The sequence below is a fragment of the Triticum dicoccoides genome, chromosome 1A, assembly GCF_002162155.2.
Source record: "Triticum dicoccoides isolate Atlit2015 ecotype Zavitan chromosome 1A, WEW_v2.0, whole genome shotgun sequence".
Taxonomy (NCBI): Eukaryota; Viridiplantae; Streptophyta; class Magnoliopsida; order Poales; family Poaceae; genus Triticum; species Triticum dicoccoides.
Window position 1 is genome coordinate 284642307 of NC_041380.1, and position 23492 is coordinate 284665798.

A 23492-nucleotide genomic window follows, 5' to 3' on the forward strand; every position below is an offset into this window, starting at 1 on the left:
CGAGCCGCGCGACCCCGCATGGGTAGCGGCCCCCAAGTTCCGATCTGGCACCCCCATGCGGCTCACCTCCTGGAAGGAGAAGGGCCTATCCTGGGGTAATTCAAAAGAGCTGACTGGACTCCAGACATGTATTCAAAACATGGTGGACAAGAAGCTCAAGCTCGTCAACATAGTCCAGGTTATGCTCATCCGCCGGATACTCCCATGCCAACAATGGGAGTTCACCTTGTGGGAGTTTAATCCGGCGCAGCACCGAACTCTGAATAGGCTCTTCGACACGACTCATGAAGATGCCTGGAGGGTGTTGTTCAAAAGCGCCGAGGTCCCTCCCCCCATTACTGAGGATCGTGGATTCAGCGCGAAGCGCCAAGCCAGCGCGGTAAGTTGTTTTACCTTTCACATGATACTTATTTTTATATAGATTGACTCTATGCGGAATCTAAACTCCCTTGCTGTTAACAGGACTGGCAGAAGATGGCCGGACAAATCGACTATCCGGCTCTCTTGCCCGAAGGCCCTGCAGACGCCCTTCTGGCGAAGATGTTGACTCTGGCCCCTTATAAGGTGTCGGAGAAGACCAAGAAGGCCAAGGGAGCTCGAAAGAGTTCCCGACACCAGGCGTCGTCGGACACACCGTCCGATGACTCTGCAGCGCACTCTTCCCCCAAAGACGAGGAAGAGGAAGAAGAGGCTCCCCCACCGACTTGGGGAGACAAGAAAAGGAAGGCCGCCCCAACTGGGGAGGCCGGAGGGTCCAAGAAGGGAAGGACCCTCCTTCCGGAGAGCTCCACCACCACCGACGAAAGTGAAGACGAGTAGTTGCCCAGGGCCAAGCCCCAGGGGAGATCGTAAGTATTCGGATACCGAAGTAACCCATAGGATTCCTTTGTCGCATTGCTTTCCCTAATCGCTGAACATAATTACGCAGGCCGCCACGAGCCAATATCGAGGTATCATCGGGCGGCTCCCTGGGTTCGTCGAACATGGATAGCGATCCAGTCCCGACTGCCACCTCCCCTCATCCTGCCGACGACACCGAGGTGTTGTCTCAAGAGGCACCGAATCGAGGGGAGACAGTCCCGGAGGCGCCTCAAGGCGACCTTCCGGACTCTGGGAGCAGAGGGGACAGGGCCCCTGAGAGCTTCGAGTTCGGCCCTCAGCCGAACACCGCGCCGGAACCTCCAGCAGTTCCTGGCTCGGGCAGGCTGTCTCCTTCTAAGAGGGGTGAGACGCCTGTGCCGGTGACCTCTGTCCATCTAGAGGCGCCGGACAATCTGTTGGAAGCGCTTCGCAGTGCTTCCATCGAGGAGGAGCACCGCACCATCATGAGTGCGGTGATCCAGAAGGTTCAGTCCACCAAGAGCGGATTGACTGAAGCCTGTACTAGCCTTCTAACAGGCTTCGAGGTAAGTGTTTTAAAATGTAGTAGAAGTATTACCGCATAGACAGTAGCCCCTGATGCTTTGTTCGGTGTTCGCAAAGAAAAGCCGAATAGAGGATCAAATAATATCGCAGGAATCTAATATAAGTATGTCAATATGCATATGCAGGCTTCTCTGCTGGCGTCCGCCGCACTAACTGCGGAGGTCGCCGTACTGAAGCAGGACCTCGATGGGTCCAAGAAAGAGCCCGGCCTTGTCAAGAGGCAGCTCGAGGAGAACGAGGGTAAGTAATACCCCATCTATAGATATATGTATATATAAGAAAGGACGCGATTGCAGAATGACAGGATCCTTGTATGTTTTGCCAGGGGCCACGGCCGAGGTGGCGGCCCTGAAGCAAGCGCTAACCAAGGCCGAAGAGATAGCGGCCAAGGAGCGCACCGAGCGAGAGAGGCACGAGGCTCGGGTGGGCGAGGTGCAGCAAGAGCTCCAGGTTCTCGTGACGAAGCACAAGATGTTGGAGCTTGACTTGAAGACGCGAGAGTCTGAGCTTGCCGCGGCCCGTGAGAGCACAAAGAGTGCCAAGGCCGAGGCCCAGAAGGCCCTTCAGGAGATCGACGCGATGAAGAAGATAGCGGCAGGTAAGGCTTTCTATATGCAAAGCAAGCATGTAAAAGTAAATTACCGATTACTTACCCGAATCCGGAGCTCTTCAGGAGCATTCGTAGATTTGCTCCACAGTGTGTCCGATGCCGCACAATTTTACCAGGCCGAGCATGGGAGCTCGACGGAGAAGCTGTTCTGGTCTCAGTATGCTGAGGCCGAACATCCGGTGCCAATGAGCGACCAGCTGAAGCAGATGGTCGAGCTACATAAGGCGGCCGATCAGGCCATGAAGGGCTTCATAGTCCGGTTGTGGCCTGGCGACGCCCTTCCGAACAGCTTCTTTGGCCTGGTGAAGTGGCTTGTGGATGCCTGCCCACGGCTGGAGGTCGTCAAGCAATCCGTCTGCATTGAAGGTGCACGCCGGGCTTTCGCCCGTGTAAAAACGCAGTGGGTCAAGCTAGACGATGTGAAGCTGATCAAGGAGGGGCCGCCGGAGGGCAAGGAGCACCGCCACCCCGAGATGTACTACGAGGGTGTTCTGCCGGGCGCCCGTCTTATCGTGGATGAGTGTTCACAAAATGTAATATTTGAATGAGACTTGCTCGTTTTGTCCTGTATGTATGAAAACTTGTATCATATTCGCTATGCAACGCTTGTGTGAATTTAAAATATTACCTTCTATTTGGCTGTTTATCCAATCTGAGAGATGGCTAGTCCTCGGCTTCTGCCCCCATGCCACGAGTGCTGGGGTGTTCGGGATAAACCAGAGCACTCTTGCTCCCATGTTTGGGTCCTTCGAGGGAGGTGCTCAGCACAATGAACAAGGCAACCGGACTAATAATGCTTTATCACTCTCACTTAGCCATAGAATTCTATAATTTTAAATTTCATCAAAGCCCGTGGTATTCGGAAGGCCGAATTCAGGGCACGATACACGCCTGTAAGCCGGACGGAGCCAACCCCTCGCCCTAAGCGGCATAAGTGTTTAGGGACTCGAAAAACCTCGCCGAACGGCGACCAGTCTCTCGCCTTATCATGACAGTCAGTTTTAGCTTTCTCTACTGAGGTGCTCAGCCCGGCAAAACCGGGGCACAATCGCAGTAGTTCTCTTAGCGCTACCTTAGCCGATAGAGCGGAACGTAAGGTACCAAAACATAGGAGCCGGGAAAACCCAACATTTGACCAAAGACATGATTCGGAGCTGATGCATATCATGCTATAAGTTCGGGGTGCCGCACTTGTGAAAGTGTTCGGACTTTTCACACCATATTGTGGGTACGTAAGCCCCTGGTGCATTGGCCATACCAGAGTGTACGGTTGCAAGGCGTCATTAATGAACACATAGATATATATATAACAAAAATGCAATAATAGTCGTAATGTCATGCATTGTATATTAAAAAATTGCATTAAAGCAGAGTGATACAGATAGTGCAATAAGCAAAAGAGTAGGACTATGTCCCTTCCAAGGGCGAGCTGAGGAATGATATGAAATCTGTAATCGACATGGGAATTCCGTTGTATAACGTAGTTGTCTGCCTCCTTGGTTGCTGTATCATGTGTTCGGCAATAGAGTTGTCGGACAGTGTTTCCAGAGATTAAAGTCCTGAAAGAAAAAAAACAAACGGGAAGCCCCTAGTGCGGTTTAGGCCGCGTTTTGGGGCGTGCCGCAGTTGTGCCCCCCTCCCCACCTGTGCCCATGGTATTTTTAATGCGTAATTATGTACGTGCGGCACGAATATCGCCGTTGGGCTGGGATTGGGGTGGCCACCGTATTGCTAAGCGAGCTCAGATCGTGCCAGACGGTCTATTTGCCGATTGCCCCGCGCGCGCTTGAAGGTGTCCGGGCTTTGAAACGCCGAACTGGTAGGTTGCCTTGAGAGGCTGCTTTGTGCTTCTGCTGCAAGGGCCGCGGTGTGCTCCTCTGTTCAGAGAGAGCGCTCTGTGTTTCCATTGACTGTAATAACTCCGCGGGGTCCTGGCATCTTGAGCTTGAGGTATGCATAATGTGGTACCGCACTGAATCTAGCAAATGCGGTTCGTCCGAGCAGTGCGTGATAACCACTGTGGAACGAGACTATATCGAAGATTAACTCTTCGCTTCGGAAGTTATCCAGGGATCCGAAGACCACTTCCAGTGTAATTGAGCCAGTGTAGTGGGCCTCTACGCCTGGAATGACGCCCTTAAAGGTCGTTTTTGTGGGTTTGATCCTTGAGGGGTCTATACCCATTTTGCACACTGTGTCATGATAAAGCAGGTTCAGGCTGCTGCCGCCGTCCATAAGGACTCGAGTGAGGTGAAATCCGTCGATGATTGGGTCTAGGACCAGTGCGGCGAATCCGCCATGACGGATACTAGTGGGGTGGTCCCTGCGATCGAAGGTGATCGGACAGGAGGACCAAGGGTTGAACTTTGGGGCGACTGGCTCCAACGCATATACGTCCCTGAGCGCACGCTTCCGCTCCCTCTTGGGGATGTGGGTTGCGTATATCATGTTCACCGTCCGCACTTGCGGGGGAAACCTCTTCTATCCTCCAGTGTGCGGCTGCCGGGGTTCTTCCTCATCATCGCTATGCGGCCCCTTGTCCTTCTTTTTGGCAATTAACTTGCCGGCCTGCTTGAACACACAACAATCCCTGTTGGTGTGATTGGCTAGCTTGATTGGGGTGCCGTGTATTTGACACGAGCGATCGAGTATACGGTCCAAGCTGGACGGACCCGGCGTACTTTGTTTGAATGGCTTTTTCCACTGACCGGGTTTAGAGCCTTTGAATCCGGCATTGACTACCGTATCCTCAGTACTTTCGCTGTTATGGTTCTTTGATATGTTATTACTGCGAGCCAACCAGCTGTCTTCTCCCGCACAAAAGCATGTCATGAGCGTCGTGAGAGCTGCCATAGATTTTGGCTTTTCCTGACCAAGGTGCCGGGCTAGCCACTCGTCTCGGATGTTGTGGTTGAAAGCCGCTAAGGCCTCCGCATCCGGACAGTCGAAGATTTGATTTTTCTTTGTAAGGAACCGAGTCCAGAATTGCCTGGCCGACTCGTCTGGCTGCTGAATTATGTGGCTCAAGTCATCGGCGTCTGGTGGTCGCACATAAGTGCCCTGAAAGTTATCAAGGAATGCGGCTTCCAGATCTTCCCAACAACTAATGGAGTCCGCTGGCAAGCTATTAAGCCAATGCCGCGCTGGTCCTTTGAGTTTTAGTGGGAGGTACTTGATGGCATGTAAGTCATCACCGCGGGCCATGTGGATGTGGAGGAGGAAGTCCTCAATCCATACCGCGGGATCTGTTGTGCCGTCGTATGATTCAATGTTTACAGGTTTGAAACCTTATGGGAATTGATGTTCCATTACTTCGTCTGTGAAGCATAAGGGGTGTGCGGCGCCTTTGTATTGGGCTATATCGCGACGCAGCTCAAATGCGTCCTGCCTGCTATGTTCGGCCCGGCCGGATTTGCTTTTACTGTATCCGGCGTGACGTTTACCATCTCGTAGAGTGGTGCGCCCTTGTGATCCGTAGATCGATCTTGAATGCTTTGCTTTGTCCTCCAATATGTCTCGCAGGTCTGGCATATCTCCCCATGCCTTTTTATTTGGGTGGCATTGAGGTGGAGGCTGAGCTTTTGGCTGGAATGCCTCTCTATCGTGGCCATGAGGTGGCCTATCAGCTGTATCATACGCTTCTTCCTCCAGTCGGGGTAATAACTTGCGCCTTGGGCAACTCTTGGAGGGACGCTCGAGTTTATATTCCTCGGCCGCGAGGACTTCAGTCCATTTGTCCGCTAGCAGATCTTGATCAGCTTGAAGCTGTTGCTGCTTTTTCTTCAGGCTATTTGCCATGGCCATAAGCCTGCGCTTGAAGCGCTCTTGTTCGACGGATCCTCTAGTATGGCGAATTCATCGTCGCCGAGGCTTGCCTCGTCTTTGGAGGGGGCATGTAATTGTCATCCTCCTCCTCTCCGCCAGCCGCTCTCTCAGGAGAGCTGGCTCCTTCATCCTCCTGCTCTAAATCTTGCTGGAGGGAATTGTTGTTGTCTTCGGCGCTATCGGGAGTGTTATTATCTCCTGTGCCTGTATCACCACTTTTGCTTTGGCGGGACTTAGAGCGGCGCCGCTGACGTCGGCGCTTGGGTTGCTTCTTGGAGGGGTCATCCTCCGCTATCTCGTCGCCATTGCTTTCATTGGGTGTATGCACCATGTATATGTCATACGACGAGGTGGCTTTCTAGTGCCCTATAGGTGCTGGTTCATGTTCGTCTCCTACATCGTCGTCCATACCATCGATGTCTTCAGAGTCGAAGTCGAGCATGTCGGTTAAATCATCGACACTGGCTACAAAGTCGGTGGTGGGTGGGCGTCGAATTTCTTCGTCGTCCGCATTCCAATCATGTTGGCCATAATCCGGCCAGGGCTGTCCTGACAAAGAGAGAGACCTTAGTGAATTCAGAATGTCACCGAAGGGCGAGTGCTGAAAGATATCCACGGCGGTGAATTCCATGATCGACGCCCAATCGGATTTGATTGGCAGGGGCGCGGATGGTTCGGGGTCCGGAAGAGAGTCCGACACCTTGGAGTCACGGGCTGCGCAGAGGATTATGCTGGTGTTTGGCTCGATCGCTGCCGAGACTGCAGCCCCTGAGGCGGTGTCTAGCCACCCGTCCTCGATTGGCGCAGTTGGCTCCGAGCTAAGGGTCAGAGCTGATGCGGGCGCGGCCTCTGGGGTACCGTCGGGTGGCAGAGCTAGGTCATACCCATCGCGACAGCGCGGCGCGTCCGGTTGTGGCTCGAATCCGTCGAAGATCAAGTCTCCACGGATGTTGGCCATGTAATTCAAACTTCCAAATCTGACCTGATGGCCAGGGGCGTAGCTTTCAATCTGCTCCAGATGGCCAAGCGAATTAGCCCGTAGTACAAAGCCGCCGAATACGAAGATCTGTCCGGGGAGAAAAGTATCACCCTGGACCGCATCGCTATCGATGATAGTAGGAGCCATCAAGCCTAACGGCGACGACACAGAGGAACTCTAAATGAAAGCACTAATGTCGGTGTCAAAACCGGCGGATCTCTAACAGGAGGCAAGGGACACGATGTTTTACCCAGGTTCGGGCCCTCTTGATGGAGGTAAAACCCTACGTCCTGCTTGATTAATATTGAAGATATGTGTAGTACAAGAGTAGATCTAGCACGAGATCAGAGAGGCTAAACCCTAGAAGCTAGCCTATGGTATGATTGTATGTTGTGATTGTTGTCCTACGGACTAAAACCCTTCGGTTTATATAGACACCGGAGAGGGTTAGGGTTACACAAGGTCGGTTACAAAGGAGGAGATATCCATATACGTATTGCCTAGCTTGCCTTCCATGCCAAGTAGAGTCCCATCCGGACACGAGACGAAGTCTTCAATCTTGTATCTTCATAGTCTAACAGTCCGGCCAATGGAGATAGTCCGGCTGTCCGGAGACCCCCTAATCCAGGACTCCCTCAACGTCAAACCAGTTATTGATCACCAATGATGGCTGAATCCTAAGATGAAAGAAGTGGTAAGAAAGGAAATATTAAAGCTCCTTGAGGCAGGTATAATTTATCCCGTTGCTGATAGTCAGTGGGTAAGTCATGTCCATTGTGTCCCTAAGAAGGGAGGTATCACCGTTGTTCCTAATGATAAAGATGAATTGATCCCGCAAAGAATTATTACAGGTTATAGGATGGTAATTGATTTCCGCAAATTAAATAAAGCTACTAAAAATATCATTGCCCTTTGCCTTTTATTGATCAAATCCTAGAAAGATTATCCAAACATACACATTTTTGCTTTCTAGATGGTTACTCCGGCTTCTCTCAAATACCTGTGTCAGCTGATGATCAAGCAAAGACCACTTTTACTTGCCCTTTCGGTACTTTTGCTTATAGACGTATGCCTTTTGGTTTATGTAATGCACCTGCTACCTTTCAAAGATGCATGATGGCTATATTCTCTGACTTTTGTGAAAAGATTTGTGAGGTATTCATGGATGATTTCGCCGTTTATGGATCCTCTTTTGATGATTGCTTGAGCAACCTTGATCGAGTTTTGCAGAGATGTGAAGAAACTAATCTTGTTCTGAATTGGGAGAAATGCCAATTTATGGTTAATGAAGGTATTGTCTTGGGGCATAAATTTTTTGAAAGAGGCATTGAAGTTGATAAAGCTAAAGTTGATGCTATTGAAAAGATGTCATGTCCCAAGGACATTAAAGGTAAAAGAAGCTTCCTCGGTCACGCCGGTTTTTATAGGAGGTTCATTATGGACTTCTCAAAAATTTATCGGCCTCTGACTAATCTATTACAAAAAGATATTCCTTTTGTCTTTGATGATGATTGTGTAGAAGTTTGAAATACTTAAGAAAGCATTGATTTCTGCACCTATTGTTCAGCCACCTGATTGGAATTTACCCCTTTGAAATTATGTGTGATGCTAGTGATTATGCTGTAGGTGCTGTTCTAGGGCAAAGAGTTGATAAGAAATTAAATGTTATTCAATATGCTAGTAAAACCCTAGACAGTGCCCAAAGAAATTATGCTACTACTGAAATAGAATTTTTAGCAGTTGTATTTGCTTGTGATAAGTTCAGACCTTATATTGTTGATTATAGAGTAACTATTCACACTGATCATGCTATTGTTAAATATCTTATGGAAAAGAAAGATGCTAAACCTAGACTTATTAGATGGGTTCTCTTGCTACAAGAATTTGATTTGCATATTATTGATAGAAAGGGAGCTGAGAACCCTATTGTAGACAACTTGTCTAGGTTCGAAAATGTTCTTGATGACCCACTACCTATTGATGATAGCTTTCCTGATGAACAATTAAATGTCATAAATGCTTCTCGAACTCCTCCATGGTATGCTGATTATGCTAATTATATTGTTGCTAAGTTTATACCACCTAGTTCCACATACCAGCAAAAGAAAAAGTTCTTCTATGATTTGAGACATTACTTTTGGGATGACCCACATCTTTATAAAGAAGGAGTAGATGGTATTACTAGACGTTGTGTACCTGAGCATGAACAGGAACAAATCCTACGCAAGTGTCACTCCGAGGCTTATGGAGGACACCATGCTGGAGATAGAACTGCACATAAGGTATTGCAATCCGGTTTTTATTGGCCTACTCTCTTTAGGGATGCCCGTAAGTTTGTCTTGTCTTGTGATGAATGTCAAAGAATTGGTAATATTAGTAGACGTCAAGAAATGCCTATGAATTATTCACTTGTTATTGAACCATTTGATGTTTGGGGCTTTGATTATATGGGACATTTTCCTTCCTCTAACGGGTATACACATATTTTAGTCGCTGTTGATTACGTTACTAAGTAGGTAGAAGCTATTCCAACTAGTAGTGCTGATCATAACACCACTATTAAGCTGCTTAAAGAATTTATTTTTCTGAGGTTTGGAGTCCCTAGATATTTAATGACTAATGGTGGTTCACATTTTATTCATGGTGATTTTCGTAAAATGCTTGCTAAGTATGATGTTAATCATAGAATTACATCTCCTTATCACCCACAGTCTAGTGGTCAAGTAGAATTAAGTAATAGAGAGCTCAAATTAATTTTGCAAAAGACTGTTAATAGATCTAGAAAGAATTGGTCCAAGAAACTTGATGATGCATTATGGGCTTATAGAACTGCATATAAAAATCCTATGGGTATGTCTCCATATAAAATGGTTTATGGCAAAGCATGTCACTTACCTCTTGAGCTAGAACATAAGGCATATTGGGCCATTGAAGAACTCAATTATGATTTCAAACATGCCGGTGAAAAGAGGTTATTTGATATTATCTCACTTGATGAATGGAGAACCCAGACCTATGAGAATGCCAAACTGCTTAAAGAAAAAGTTAAAAGATGGCATGACAAAAGGATACAAAAGCGTGAGTTTAATATAGGTGATTATGTATTGCTATACAACTCTCTTTTAAGATTTTTTGCAGGCAAACTTCTCTCTAAATGGGAAGGTACTTACGTTATCAAGGAGGTTTATCGTTCCGGTGCCATAAAAATCAACAACTTCGAAGGCACAAATCCGAAGGTGGTGAACGGTCAAAGAATCAAACATTATATCTGAGGTAATCCCATAAATGTTGAAAGTAATATTATTGAAACCGTAACCCCGGAGTAATACATAAGGGACACTTTTCGGAACGTATCAGACTCTGAAAAGGAATAGGTATGTGGTACGGTAAGTAAACCGACTCCAAAACAGTTCTAATGGCATTTTTTCTCCGTTTTGGAATATTTAGAAAAATAGGAAAATAAGAAGCAGTCTGGGAAGGACACGAGGCTTCCACGAGGGTGGGAGGCGCCCCCCTGCCTCGTGGGCACCCCGTGTTCTCTTCGGACTCCGTTTTCTTGCACGACACTTCTTTTGGCCGGTAAAAATTCATTATATAATCTCCCGAAGGTTTTGACCACCGTATCACGCAAAAATCTCATGCCTTTGTTTCGAGCTATTCTGCTGCAGATTTGAGCAACATGTCATCCCAGGATTCGGAAGGAGAAAGCTATGTGGCTGATTACCTTGCAGATCCCAAGGTCTATGGGGATGTAGAGCATTGTGGTTGGACTACGGAAGAAGAAGAGGACTATGAACCTAAGGGAAAGGAGGAGACGAGCTCAGATGAAGATGAAGTCCCACTACCTCAACCTGAGGACATGCATGTGGAGTTCAAAAAGTCGAGCCTCCCGGATAGAGCAAAGAAACCTAAGATCGAATTTATCCCTTTTCGCCTCTTGCAGGAAAACAAGCAGGAATTATGCAAAAAGATACTAAGCTTGGAGCAGGAAATCGATGGCCTGAGGGATCAAAACTCTGTCCTCAAGCGCAATTTATGGAAGAAGCTTACGCCATCAACAAAACCATCATCTTCTTCACCAACAAATAAGAACTGAGCATCGGGTATGGGCACTCCCCTTGGCAACTGCCAAGCTTGGGGGAGTGCCCCTGTCGGTGTCAAAACCGGCGGATCTCGAGTAGGGGGTCCCGAACTGTGCATCTAGGCCGAATGGTAACAGGAGGCAAGGAACACGATGTTTACCCAGGTTCGGGCCCTCTTGATGGAGGTAAAACCCTACGTCCTGCTTGATTAATATTGATGATATGGGTAGTACAAGAGTAGATCTACCATGAGATCAAGGAGGCTAAACCCTAGAAGCTAGCCTATGGTATGATTTTTGTATGATGAAGTTGTCCTACGGACTAAAACCCTCCGGTTTATATAGACAGCGGAGAGGGATAGGGTCACACAAAGTCGGTTACAATGGTAGGAGATCTTGAATATCCGCATCGCCAAGTTTGCCTTCCACGCCAAGGAAAGTCCCATCCGGACACGGGACGAAGTCTTCAATCTTGTATCTTCATAGTCCTAGAGTCTGGCCGAAGGTATAGTCCGGCTACCCGAACACCCCCTAATCCAGGACTCCCTCAGTAGCCCCTGAACCAGGCTTCAATGACGACGAGTCCGGCGTGTAGATTGTCTTCGGCATTGCAAGGCGGGTTCCTCCTCCAAATTCTTCATAGAAGTTTGTAAACACCAAGAGTAGTGTCCGGCTCTGCAAAATAAGTTTCCACGTATTGCCACAGAGAGAATAATATTAACACAAATCTAATCTGATGACGTATTCCGCAGCGTGACATCACACTACGGCCAAGCCTTTATTCGAATCGTTTTAACTTTTCCACCTGAGCGTGTTTTGCGAGGCGTTTTCCTTGGCACGTCTTGTCAAAGCAGAGATCGTGTCCCCCATTTACGGGATTCTCATCAATACGGACGTGGGTAACCCAACCGCGCCATTTATCACTGTGCTTGGGAGGCAAGCGAGTTTTACTAGGCTGGTGGGGACGCATAGTCGCATCCGCCCATATAAGGGGATAAGGATCCACCTTTTTACCTACGCCTTCTTCCTCCTTTGCCTATCCATCTTCTGCGCACCCGAGCTCCAGCGCCCAAGCCCGCACTTCCTACCTCAACCTTCTTCAACAATGTCCGGAGCGGGAGGCAAGTGGATGGTCTCCTCCGTCATGGAGGGCCATGTCAAAAAGCTAAGGAAGGCCGGATACCTGTCCAAAGACATCGCGCACCGACTTCCTTAGGAGGGGCAGCTTCTCCCCACCCCAAGGCCCCATGAGAGGGTAGTATTTCTTCCCCACTTCCTCCGCGGACTGGGTTTTCCTCTCCACCCATTTGTCCGCAGGCTCATGTTCTACTATGGCCTAGATTTCCACGATCTGGCCCCAAACTTCATCCTCAATATCTCGGCGTTTATCGTCGTGTGTGAGGCTTTCCTCTGCATCCGTCCCCATTTCGGCCTCTGGCTCAAGACCTTCAACGTCAAGCCAAATGTGGTGCGCAGCCACCAGGCGGAGTGCGGAGGTGCCATGGCGGGCAAAATAGCCAACGTCCTATGGCTCGAGGGCTCCTTTGTGGAGACCTTGAAGGGGTGGCAGTCAGGGTGGTTTTACATCACCGAGCCACGCGATCCGAAGCGGATCGCAGCCCCTGAATTCCGATCCGGACCCCCTACGCGGCTCACGTCCTGGAAGGAGACGGGCTTGTCGTGGGGTGATGAAGAAGAGGTGACCGGACTACAAAAATGCATCCAGTCCCTGGTGAACAAGCAGCTCAAGCTTGTCAACGTAGTCCAGGTCATGCTCGTCCGCCGGATCCTTCCGTGTCAAGAACGGGACTTCAATTTGTGGGAGTTCAACCCGGCGCAGCACCGAACTCTGAGCAGGCTCTTCGACACGACGTACGAAGATGTCTGGAGGGGGCTAACCAAAGGCGCCGAGGCTCCCACATCCGCCTCCGAAGACCACGGATTTAGCTCGTAGCGTCCTGCTGGCGAGGTAAAATATTTTCATCTTTTACAGGATGTTAAGTTTTCTTCATAGTTTGACTCTATGCGGGATCTAAACTCCCTCACCTTTGACAGGATTGGCGGGCGAAGTCCGGACTGATTAACTGTCCTGCTCCCTTGCCCGAAGGCCCAGCCCCTGCTCTCCTAGTGAAGCTGCTGGTTCTGGCACCTTATGTGGTGCCGGAGAAGAAGGCCAAGAAGAAGAAGGCCACGGGGACTCGAAAGAGTTCCCGGCATATGGTGGTGTCGGACTCGTCGTCCGACGAGTCCGAGACGCACTCCTCCCGTGAAGACGAGGAGGAGGAAGAAGAGGCCTCTCCCCCTCCAACGGGGGGAAGGAAAGAAGAGGAAGGCCGCCCCAGTAGGGGAGGCTGAAGGGTCCAAGAAGAGGAAAACCGCTCCGCCGGACTACGCCCCCGACGCCGACGAGGACGAAGAGGAGTGGCCGAACAGGGCCAAGCGTCCGGCGAAATCATAAGTCTTCGGATACCAGAGTAACTCATGATATTCCTTTGTTGCGCAGCTTTCCCTAATGTCGAATATAATCAAGCAGCCCGCCCAAGGATGGGCTCGATGAGTCATCGAGCGGCTCCTTGGATTCATCAGACGTGAATTCGGTTCCGCCCGCTGCCTCCCCCTATGCTGCGGATGACGCCGAAGTGGCATCGCGACAAGCTCCGGGGCAAGAGGAGGTGGTCCAGGAGGAACCGCGAGGCGACCTCCCGGACACCAGGGGTAAAGGGGACCAGACCCCCCAGGGCTCCAAGTCCGGCTTTAAGCCGGACACCGCGCCGGAATCATCAACGGTTCCGGACCGCGGTAGGCGAACTCCTGCCAAGAGGAGCAAGCCTATTGAGCCGGCGTCCTGCGTCCAACCGGAGGCGCCGGACAATCTGCTGGAGGTTCTTAAGGGCGCCTCCATCGACGAGGAGCACCGTACCATCATGAGTACGGTGGTCCAGAAGGTTCAGTCCGCCAAAAGCAGACTGACTGAAGCTTGTGCTAGCCTTCTAACAGGCTTCGAGGTAAGTAAAAAATATGTAAAAATATTACCGCATAGACAGTAGCCCCTGATGCTCTGTTTGGCGTTCGGAAAGAAAAGCCGAATAGAGGATCTATTAAATATCGCAGAAGTCTAACTAAAAAGGAGTCAATATACGTATGCAGGCTTCGCTGCTGGCCACTGCCGCACTGACTGCGGAGGTGGGTGCCCTGAAGCAGGGCCTCGAGGGGACCGAGCAAGAGCTCGGCCTTGCCAAACGGCAGCTCGAGGAGAAAGAAGCTAAGAGATACCTTATAGAAAAAATGCCTATAAGAAGACGCAATTGCAAAAAATGACAGGAGTACACTGCTTATTGTAGGGGCCACAACTGAGGTGGCGACCCTCAAGCAGGCGCTGTCCGAGGCCGAGAAGAAAACGGCCACGGAGCGCACCGAGCGGGAGAAATTTGAGGCGCAGGTCGGCGAGGTGTAGCAAGAGCTTCAGGCTCTCATGAAAAAACATGAGAGTTTGGAGCTCGACTTGAAGACGCGAGTGTCCGAGCTTGCTGCGGCCCTTAAAACTGCCCAATCTGCCAAGGCCGAAGCCCAGAAGGCCCTCCAGGAATTGGATGCGGTGAAAAAGATAGCGGCGGGTAAGGCATTCTCTATGCAAAGCAGACATATAAAAGTAAACTACTTGTTACTTACCCGAATCCGGAGCTCTCCAGGGGCATTCGCAGATCTTCCCCGCAGTGTATCCGATGCCGCCGCATTCTACCGAGCTGAGGAAGGCAGCTCGACGGAGAAGGTGTTCTGGTCTCAGCACGCTGAGGCCGGACACCCTATGCCCTTGAGCGACCAGCTGAAGCAGCTGGTCGAGCTCCACAAGGCGGCCGAACAAGCCCTTAAGGGCTTCATAGTTTGGCTGTGGCCTGGAGAGGCCCTGCCTGGGAGCTACTTCGGACTGGTGCGGCGGCTGGTGGAGGCTTGTCCAAGGCTCGAGGTCATCAAGCGCTCCGTCTGCATCGAAGGTGCCCATAGGGCCCTTGCCCGTGCAAAGGTGCACTGGGGTAAGCTGGACGGTGAGAAGCTTGTGAGGGACGGGCCGCCGTCAGGGAAGGAGCATCGCAAGCCCGAGAACTATTACAAGGATGTTCTGGCTGGTGCCCGCCTTATGGCGGATGAATGTACCAATGATGTAATTTTTGAATGAACTCGCTCGTGTTATCCTGTGCGCTGAAAACTTGTTCATATGCGCTAAGCAATGCTTGTTAAATTTAAAATTTTACTTTCTGTGCGGCCGTTTATCGAAAAATTGAGAGATGGCCAGTCGTCGGCTTCTGCCCCCATGCCACTAGTGCTGGGGTGTTCGGGATAAACCTGAGCGCTCTTTTTCCCATGATTGGGTCCGTCGAGGGAGGCGCTCAGCACAACGAACAAGGCAATCGGACTATAATGCTTGAACACTCTCACTTAGCCATAGAACTCTATAATTTTAAATTTCGGTGAAGCCCCTAGTATTCGGAAGACCGAGTTTGGGGCGCTATCCACGCCTTGGCCGGACAAAGCCGGTTCCTCGCTCAAAGCGGCATAAGTCTTTAAGGACTCGAAAAACCTCTCGAACAGCGACCGGTCTCTCGCCACATCATGACAGTCAGTTTTAGCTTTCTCTACTGAGGTGCTCAGCCCAGCTCAACTGGGGCACAATCGCAGTAGTTCTCCTAGTGCTACCTTAGCCGATATAGTGGAACATAAGGCACCAAAACATAGGAGCCGGGCAAACCCAACTATTGACCCAAATCATGATTCGGAGCCGATGCATATAGTGCTATAAGTTCGGGGTGCCGCACTTGTGAAAGTGTACGGACTTCTCACGGCATATTGATGGGTACTGAAGCCCCTGACGTATTTTTGCCGTACCAGAGTGTACGGATGCAACATGTTATTAATAAACATATATATAAAAAAGAGGATAATGCAAAAAATAGACAAAAAGCTATGCATTGTTTATAGAAAGGCTGCTATGAAAGCGGAATGATACAAATAGTGCGATAAGCAAAAGAAATTGGACTATTTAACATGTCCTGGCCAGGGGCAGGCCGCGGAATTGTATTAAAAAACAGGTATACTTCTCGCAATAGAGACCACCTGGGAGTTCCATAATGCGGTGTGGGTTGTCTGCTTTCCTGGATCTTGCATCGTTTGTGCGGCAGTTGAATTGCCGAACGGGTCATCCGAAGTATGGAGTCCTGAGAGTAAGAGAAAAAAAGGAATCCGGTAGCCCTTGGTGCAGTTTAAGCCGTATCTCGGGTGTGCCGTGATAGTGCCCCTTCCCCTGTGCCCATGGTATTTCAAGAGCGTAGTTATGTACGCGAAGCACTGTTTTCGCTATATCGCGAGGGCTAGGGTTGGGGCCGCATTGCTACGCTAGCTCAGAACGTGCCAGGCGGTCTTGTGGTAGGGTACTCCGGGTGCGCTTGACAGTGTCCGACTTTTTGAAGGCCGAACTGGAGAACTGCCTAGAAAGGCTGCTTTGTACTTCTGCTATGAGCGCTGCCGTGTGCTCCTCCGTTCGGAGGGAGCATTCAGTGTTCCCATTGACCGTGATTACTCCTCTAGGGCCTGGCATCTTGAGCTTGAGGTATGCATAGTGCGGTACCGCGTTGAATTTTGCGAATGCGGTTTGCCCGAGCAGCACGTGATAGCCACTACGGAACGGGACTATGTCGAAGATTAACTCCTCGCTTCGAAAGTTATCCGGAGATCCGAAGACCACTTCCAGTGTGACTGAGCCTATACAGTTGGCTTCTACACCTGGTATGACGCCTTTAAAGGTCGTTTTGGTGGGCTTGATCCTCGAGGGATCTATGCCCATTTTTCGCACTGTATCCTGGTAAAGCAGGTTCAGGCTGCTGCCGCCGTCCATGAGGACTCTTGTGAGATGAAATCCGTCAATGATTGGGTCTAGAACCAATGCGGTGAAGCCGCGTGACGGATTCTAGTGGGGTGGTCCCTTCGATCAAAGGTGATCGGGCAGGAGGACCATGGGTTGAACTTTGGGGCGACTGGCTCCATCGCATATACGTCCCGTAACGCACGCTTCCGCTCCCTCTTGGGGATGTGGGTTGCGTATATCATGTTCACCGTCCGCACTTGCGGGGGAAATCCCTTCTGTCCACTGTTGTTCGGCGGCCTGGGCTCCTCCTCGTTGTCGCTATGCAGCCCCTTGTCTTTGTTTCCGGCTCTCAACTTGCCAGCCTGCTTGAACAGCTAACAATCCCTGTTGGTGTGATTGGCTGGCTTTTCGGGGGTGCCATGTATCTGGCACAAGCGGTCGAGTATTCGGTCCAAACTGGACGGGCCCTGAGTATTTCTTTTGAATGGCTTGTTCCGTTGACCGGATTTGTAGCCTCGGAATCCGGCATTAACTGCCGTATCCTCGTTGCTGTCGCTGTTAATGCGGCGCTTTTGTTTGTTCCGACGCGACCTGTCCTTTTGTCCTTGGTATTCGAATTACTAGGGTTCTTGGTTAAATTGTTGTTGCGAGCTAGCCAGCTGTCTTCTCCCGCACAAAAGCGGGTCATGAGTGTCGTGAGGGCTGCCATAGATTTCGGCTTTTCCTGTCCCAGGTGCCGGGCAAGCCAGTCGTCACAGATATTATGCTTGAAGGCTGCTAAGGCCTCTGCGTCCGGACAATCGACTATCTGGTTTTTCTTTGTTAGGAACCGTGTCCAGAATTGCCTGGCCGATTCCTCCGGCTGCTGAATTATGTGGCTTAGGTCATCGGCGTCCAGTGGTCGCACATAAGTGCCCTGGAAGTTATCAAGGAATGCGGCTTCCAGGTCCTCCCAAGAACCGATTGAGTCTGCTGGCAAGCTGTTAAGCCAATGCCGGGCCGGTCCCTTAAGTTTGAGTGGGAGGTATTTGATGGCGTGTAGATCATCACCGCGGGCCATGTGGATATGAAGGAGATAATCCTCGATCCATACCGCAGGATCTGTTGTGCCATCGTACGATTCGATGTTTACGGGTTTGAAGCCCTCAGGGATTTTATGATCCATTACTTCATCTGTGAAGCATAGTGGGTGCGCGGCGCCTCTGTATTGGGCTATATCACGACGCAGCTCGAAGGAGCTTTGTCTGTTGAGGTCGGCCCGGCCGGATTTATTGCATCCGGAGTGATGATCACCGTCACGTGCCATGGGGCGCCTGCGCAATCCGTAGATCGATCTTGTTTGCCTTGCCTTGTCCTCCAGTATGTCGCGCAGGTCGGGCGCATTTTCCCATGCCTTAGTATGCTTGACGCGGCGTCGGGGCATGGCTTGAGTGGAGGGCCAAGAGGCCTCTCTGTCGCAGCCACGAGGTGGCCGATTGGCCATGTCATGCGCTGGTGATGTAGGTGCTTCCTCCTCTAGTCGGGGTAGCAGCCTGCGCTTTGGGTAACTCTTGGAGGGGCGTTCGAGTTCATACTCTTCGGCCGCAAGGACTTCAGTCCATCTGTCAGCTAGCAAATCCTGATCAGCTCTAAGATGTTGCTGCTTTTTCTTGAGGCTGCTTGCCGTGGCCATAAGCCTGCGTTTAAAATGCTCTTGTTCGGCGAGATCCTCTGGCACGACGAACTCGTCATCGTTGAGGCTTGCTTCATCTTCGGAGGGAGGCGTATAATTATCGTCCTCAACCTCTTGGTCCTCCGCCCTCTCGTGAGGGCTGGCTTCTCTATCCTCCTATGCTGAATCTTGCTGGAGGGGGTGTTCTTCGGCGCTATCCGGAGTAGTATTATCTCCCGTGCCGGAATCACCGTTTTTGCTTTGGCAGGATTTAGAGCGGCGCCGCTGACACCGGCGCTTGGGCTGTTTCTTAGAGGTATCGTCACCTGCTGTTCCATCGCCATCTCCATCATTTGGAGTGTCCACCATATATATGTCATATGACGAGGTGGCCTTCCAGTGCCCTACAGGTGCTGGTTCTTGTTCGTCTCCTGCATCGTCGTCCATGCCGTCGATGTCTTCGGAGTCGAAGTCAAGCATGTCGGTTAAGTCGTCGACGGTGGCTATGAAGTGGGTGGTGGGTGGGTTTTGAATTTTCTCATCGTCTGTATCCCAACCTTGCTGACCGTAGTCCGGCCAGGGATCTCCTGATAAAGATAGAGACTTTAGAGAATTCAGGATGTCCCCGAAGGGCGAGTGCTGAAAGATGTCCGCGGCAGTGAACTCCATTATCGGCGCCCAATCGGATTCGATCGGCAGGGGTGCGGGGGGCTCGGAGTTCGGAGAGGAATCCGGCTCCTCGGAGTCACGGGCCATGCGGAGTGCGGGGCTAGAGTTCGGCTCGATCGCCTCTGAGATCGCAGCCCCTGAGGCAGCGTTCAACCGCTGATCCTTGATCGGCGCAGTAGGCTCCGAATCAATGGTCGGAACCGATGCGTGTGCGGCCTCCAAGGCGCTGTTCGGCGGCAGAGCTATATCATGCCCATCGAGACAGTGCGGCGCGCTTGGCTGTGGCTCGAATCCGTCGAAGATCAAGTCCCCGCGGATGTCAGCCGTGTAGTTTAGGCTTCCAAACCTGACCTGATGGCCAGGGGCGTAGCTTTCGATCTGCTCAAGGTGGCCAAGCGAATTGGCCCGTGGTGCGAAGCCGCCGAAGATGAAGATCTGTCTGGGGAGAAAAGTCTCACCCTGGACTGCATCATTGTTGATGATCGAAGGAGCCATCGGGCCTAAAAGCGATGACACAGAGGAACTCTCAATGAAAGCACCAATGTCGGTGTCAAAACCGGCGGATCTCGGGTAGGGGGTCCCGAACTGTGCGTCTAGGCCGAATGGTAACAGGAGGCAAGGAACACGATGTTTTACCCAGGTTCGGGCCCTCTTGATGGAGGTAAAACCCTACGTCCTACTTGATTAATATTGATGATATGGGTAGTACAAGAGTAGATCTACCACGAGATCAAGGAGGCTAAACCCTAGAAGTTAGCCTATGGTATGATTGTTGTATGATGAAGTTGTCCTACGGACTAAAACCCTCCGGTTTATATAGACACCGGAGAGGGATAGGGTCACACAAAGTCGGTTACAATGGTAGGAGATCTTAAATATCCGCATCGCCAAGCTTGCCTTCCACGCCAAGGAAAGTCCCATCCGGACACGGGACGAAGTCTTCAATCTTGTATCTTCATAGTCCTGGAGTCCGGCTACCCGAACACCCCCTAATCCAGGACTCCCTCAGCCCCGCTATCATATCACCATCACAACTTTTATCTTTACCATTTTTCTTAGTTCGATCATTTTGATAATATCTTGATCTAGTAGAATAAATTTTAGTATGATCTAGTTGTGAGTTTTGCTTTATGATCCTTCTATGTAATCGAGTCCATGAGCTATATATAATAAAGATTAGTGTTGAGTCAAGGGCTTGATTACCATGCTATGATCTTGAGGGAATAAAATAAAATAGAAGAAATAAAGAGATCATATGGATCTTATGGGGAGTAATGAGCTCACATATAAAGAGTATGATGAATAAAAGTTGTTGAGAGTTGACAAACATAGTTTTGGTCATCGTTGCAATTAATAGGAAGTAATAAAGAAAGAGAGGTTCACATATAAATATACTATCTTGGACATCTTTTATGATTGTGAGCACTCATTAAAGTAAGAAATGTTAAAGAGTTGACGTTGGACAAGGAAGACAACGTAATGGGTTATGTTTTCTTACATCTGAGATAAATTAGAGATACTACTTGTGCTTCCATGAGAGTCCTTCCCCTCTCATTCTATCCAATTTCTTTGCACCAAGTAGAGATACTACTTGTGCTTCCAAATGTCCTTAAAACCCAGTTTTTCCATGAGAGTCCACCATATCTACCTATGGATTGAGTAAGATCCTTCAAGTAAGTTGTCATCGGTGCAAGCAATAAAAATTGCTCTCTAAATATGTATGACTTATTAATGTGGAGAAAATAAGCTTTACTAGTTGACCTGTTGCGCCAAATGGTGCTAGGCGCAGAGACCCGCTAAAGCCATGTTGTCGATGAAAATAGTTTCATTTTGCAAGAACCTATTCAATATTGGTAGTACAAAGCTCATGTGTTAAACCATGTTATATTCAAAATATGGCTATCACGATGCGAAATTCTGAGTTTGAAAAAAAATTGTATAACATGTACAAACCAGCTAAGGAAGCATTGTTTTAGTTGAAAATATGGTTATAATGATTATATATCTAAATTTGAAAAAAACATATCGAATAGAAAATTCATGGTTTAGTTGGTTTAGTTGTGAGAAAGCACATATGGTAGCAAATTTAACTCCTCCTAATAAAAATAGAAGAGACTTGCTGTCTACAATAAGATGTATAATAAATTTACCTCTTGCGCCACAGGTCTCATTTGAAACAAAGAGTTATTCGACAATAAATGCTTGACAAATTGGCAATAATTAGATCCTTTTAATAATAAAAATTGAAAGAAACATAGCTTCAAACTATGTAATAGAGTTTTCAAAATGCGGGCATTCTCCCTATATAATTTTGCTATGTAAGTTGGAACTTAGGAATCCATGTCCCGGTTTATCCTTGATACATTGTTGGTAACTCATCTCCCACTCTGGATCCATAACATTTTGCCCTTCACAGCCCCTTTATAGTCTTGACGTACTGGTTTTAAATGTCACGCTGGGAACACCATTCCTGATCAAATAATAGCATGCTATAGATATCGAGCAATAATATAGTGTGAATAACTTAACATGGAAATATGACAGTAAGACTAATGGAACACAAAGTATACCTCCTGCAATTTCTTCCATCTTCCTTTCCATTCTACAGGAAAAGGTTGCAACATGAGGAATAGCCTACAGAAATAGATAGTATCGAATACTGCACAAGTCAATAAAAATGTTACTGCTAGCCATAGTGCATACATTCTATATCTTATTGTACTTTTTGCATCCTACTACGACTCAGAGCACATACATGACATATCCTGGTAATGCCAAATTGTTGTTTGCAACTTTACTGGTAAATCAATTCAGTTTATGTGCAACTAATAAAAATTTCCAGGGAAATGTTGTAGTGATATCATGGTGGTGCAAGCATAGAAGTTGTTACAGAGTGGAAAGAACAGTCTAGATTTTCAGTACTGAAGTTTTCCGGCCTAGTATTGCAGAAAGCTAAAGTTTATTAAGAGCATTATCTCCCAACACACATAAGGAACCCAAAAGCTGCAAACAGTGATATGCCTAAAAAATTACAGCATATTATTAGCTGAAAGATCTAGATGTTGTGTGATATGTGACAGAATACTCATTGTATGATGTACATGAGGAGGTTTGTGAGCAAATTGACACACTGTTAAATGAGTCATAGGACAGTACTAGATAGAGCATTCACTCCTTCAAAATGTATTCAATAAACTGAAAGAGAAATGCATCATGTTACAGGTGTAGCCAAGTACAGTTGAAAGCGAACTTGATATAGCTTTGTAAAGTTGAAAGTATAAAACTTCATACAAGGTAAAGCAAGTCAAATCAGAGGGGAAAGGAGGGCAGCAACATGCACCTGGAGCAAGAGGGGGCACAATCTCGTGTTGTGGCTTTCTGAAATAGAGAACACTTTTATATCAACTAAAACAGGTTCAGGAGATGAACCATCAGATAGAGTAGCTCAAATGCATTAATAACTTCCCTTCGGCCTTGCAGACAACACTGCAAGAAGAGGCTTCGTAACTCAACCACATCATCCATACAAAGGGCAAAAAGAAAAGGAAAGTGAATTGTGTGTACGCATAGACTGGAAGACACTGCAGACCAGTTCCTAATGCTTCTCTGGGTCTTATAGCCATCAGTTATTACGTGAGCAGGAGAACAAAGAAAAACAAAGTGCAGATCTTAGTCTCTAAGGCATTTCATCAATCATGTAAAGATCTAAAGATGAAGCGGTTCTGGATTTGGGTTGGGAAATTGGCTGAGCAATTATGACCAGGCTGCACCAATAAGGCCGACAGTCTCAAATTGGAGGCTTGAAGTAAAAAAGGATCTTCAACTACTCTACTTCAACACAAGATCAAAGACGAGCATTCCACCTTGTTCAAGCAGGCTGTCAGATCAATTTTAAAATGATTGTCATGTTGCCCAAAACTGAAATTGGATAACGGCTCTGCCCCATTAGCTTAGATCTTTTTTCTTTTGTTTCTATGTTCTCCTTTCCCTTTGTAACATACTTTTTTTTAATGAAAATATACCATAGAACTATTGTTCTACGGTTTGCTGTTCAAAAAAAGTGAAATTACCTAAAGGGCTATGTCCATCTTCTTCAGTCCTATTCACACTGAGTGGAAATAACAGAAAACTCACAAACATGACAAAAAAAATAGATCTTCTTCAGTCCTATTCATATGGTTCATATGTACCAATGCATGGTTTTTGTATATAAATAGAAAATTTGAAGGCACATGTTCCAGTTTTCTTTATTTACTGGAACACCATAGAGATCACATGCCTATAGTTTGTCGTGCAAGATTCTGCAAATTAATAGCTAGAGCGGCATTTCACTACAACAATCAGTGGATAATGCATTTGACTAAAGTAGTACTATTATAGTGTCTCTATTGTATC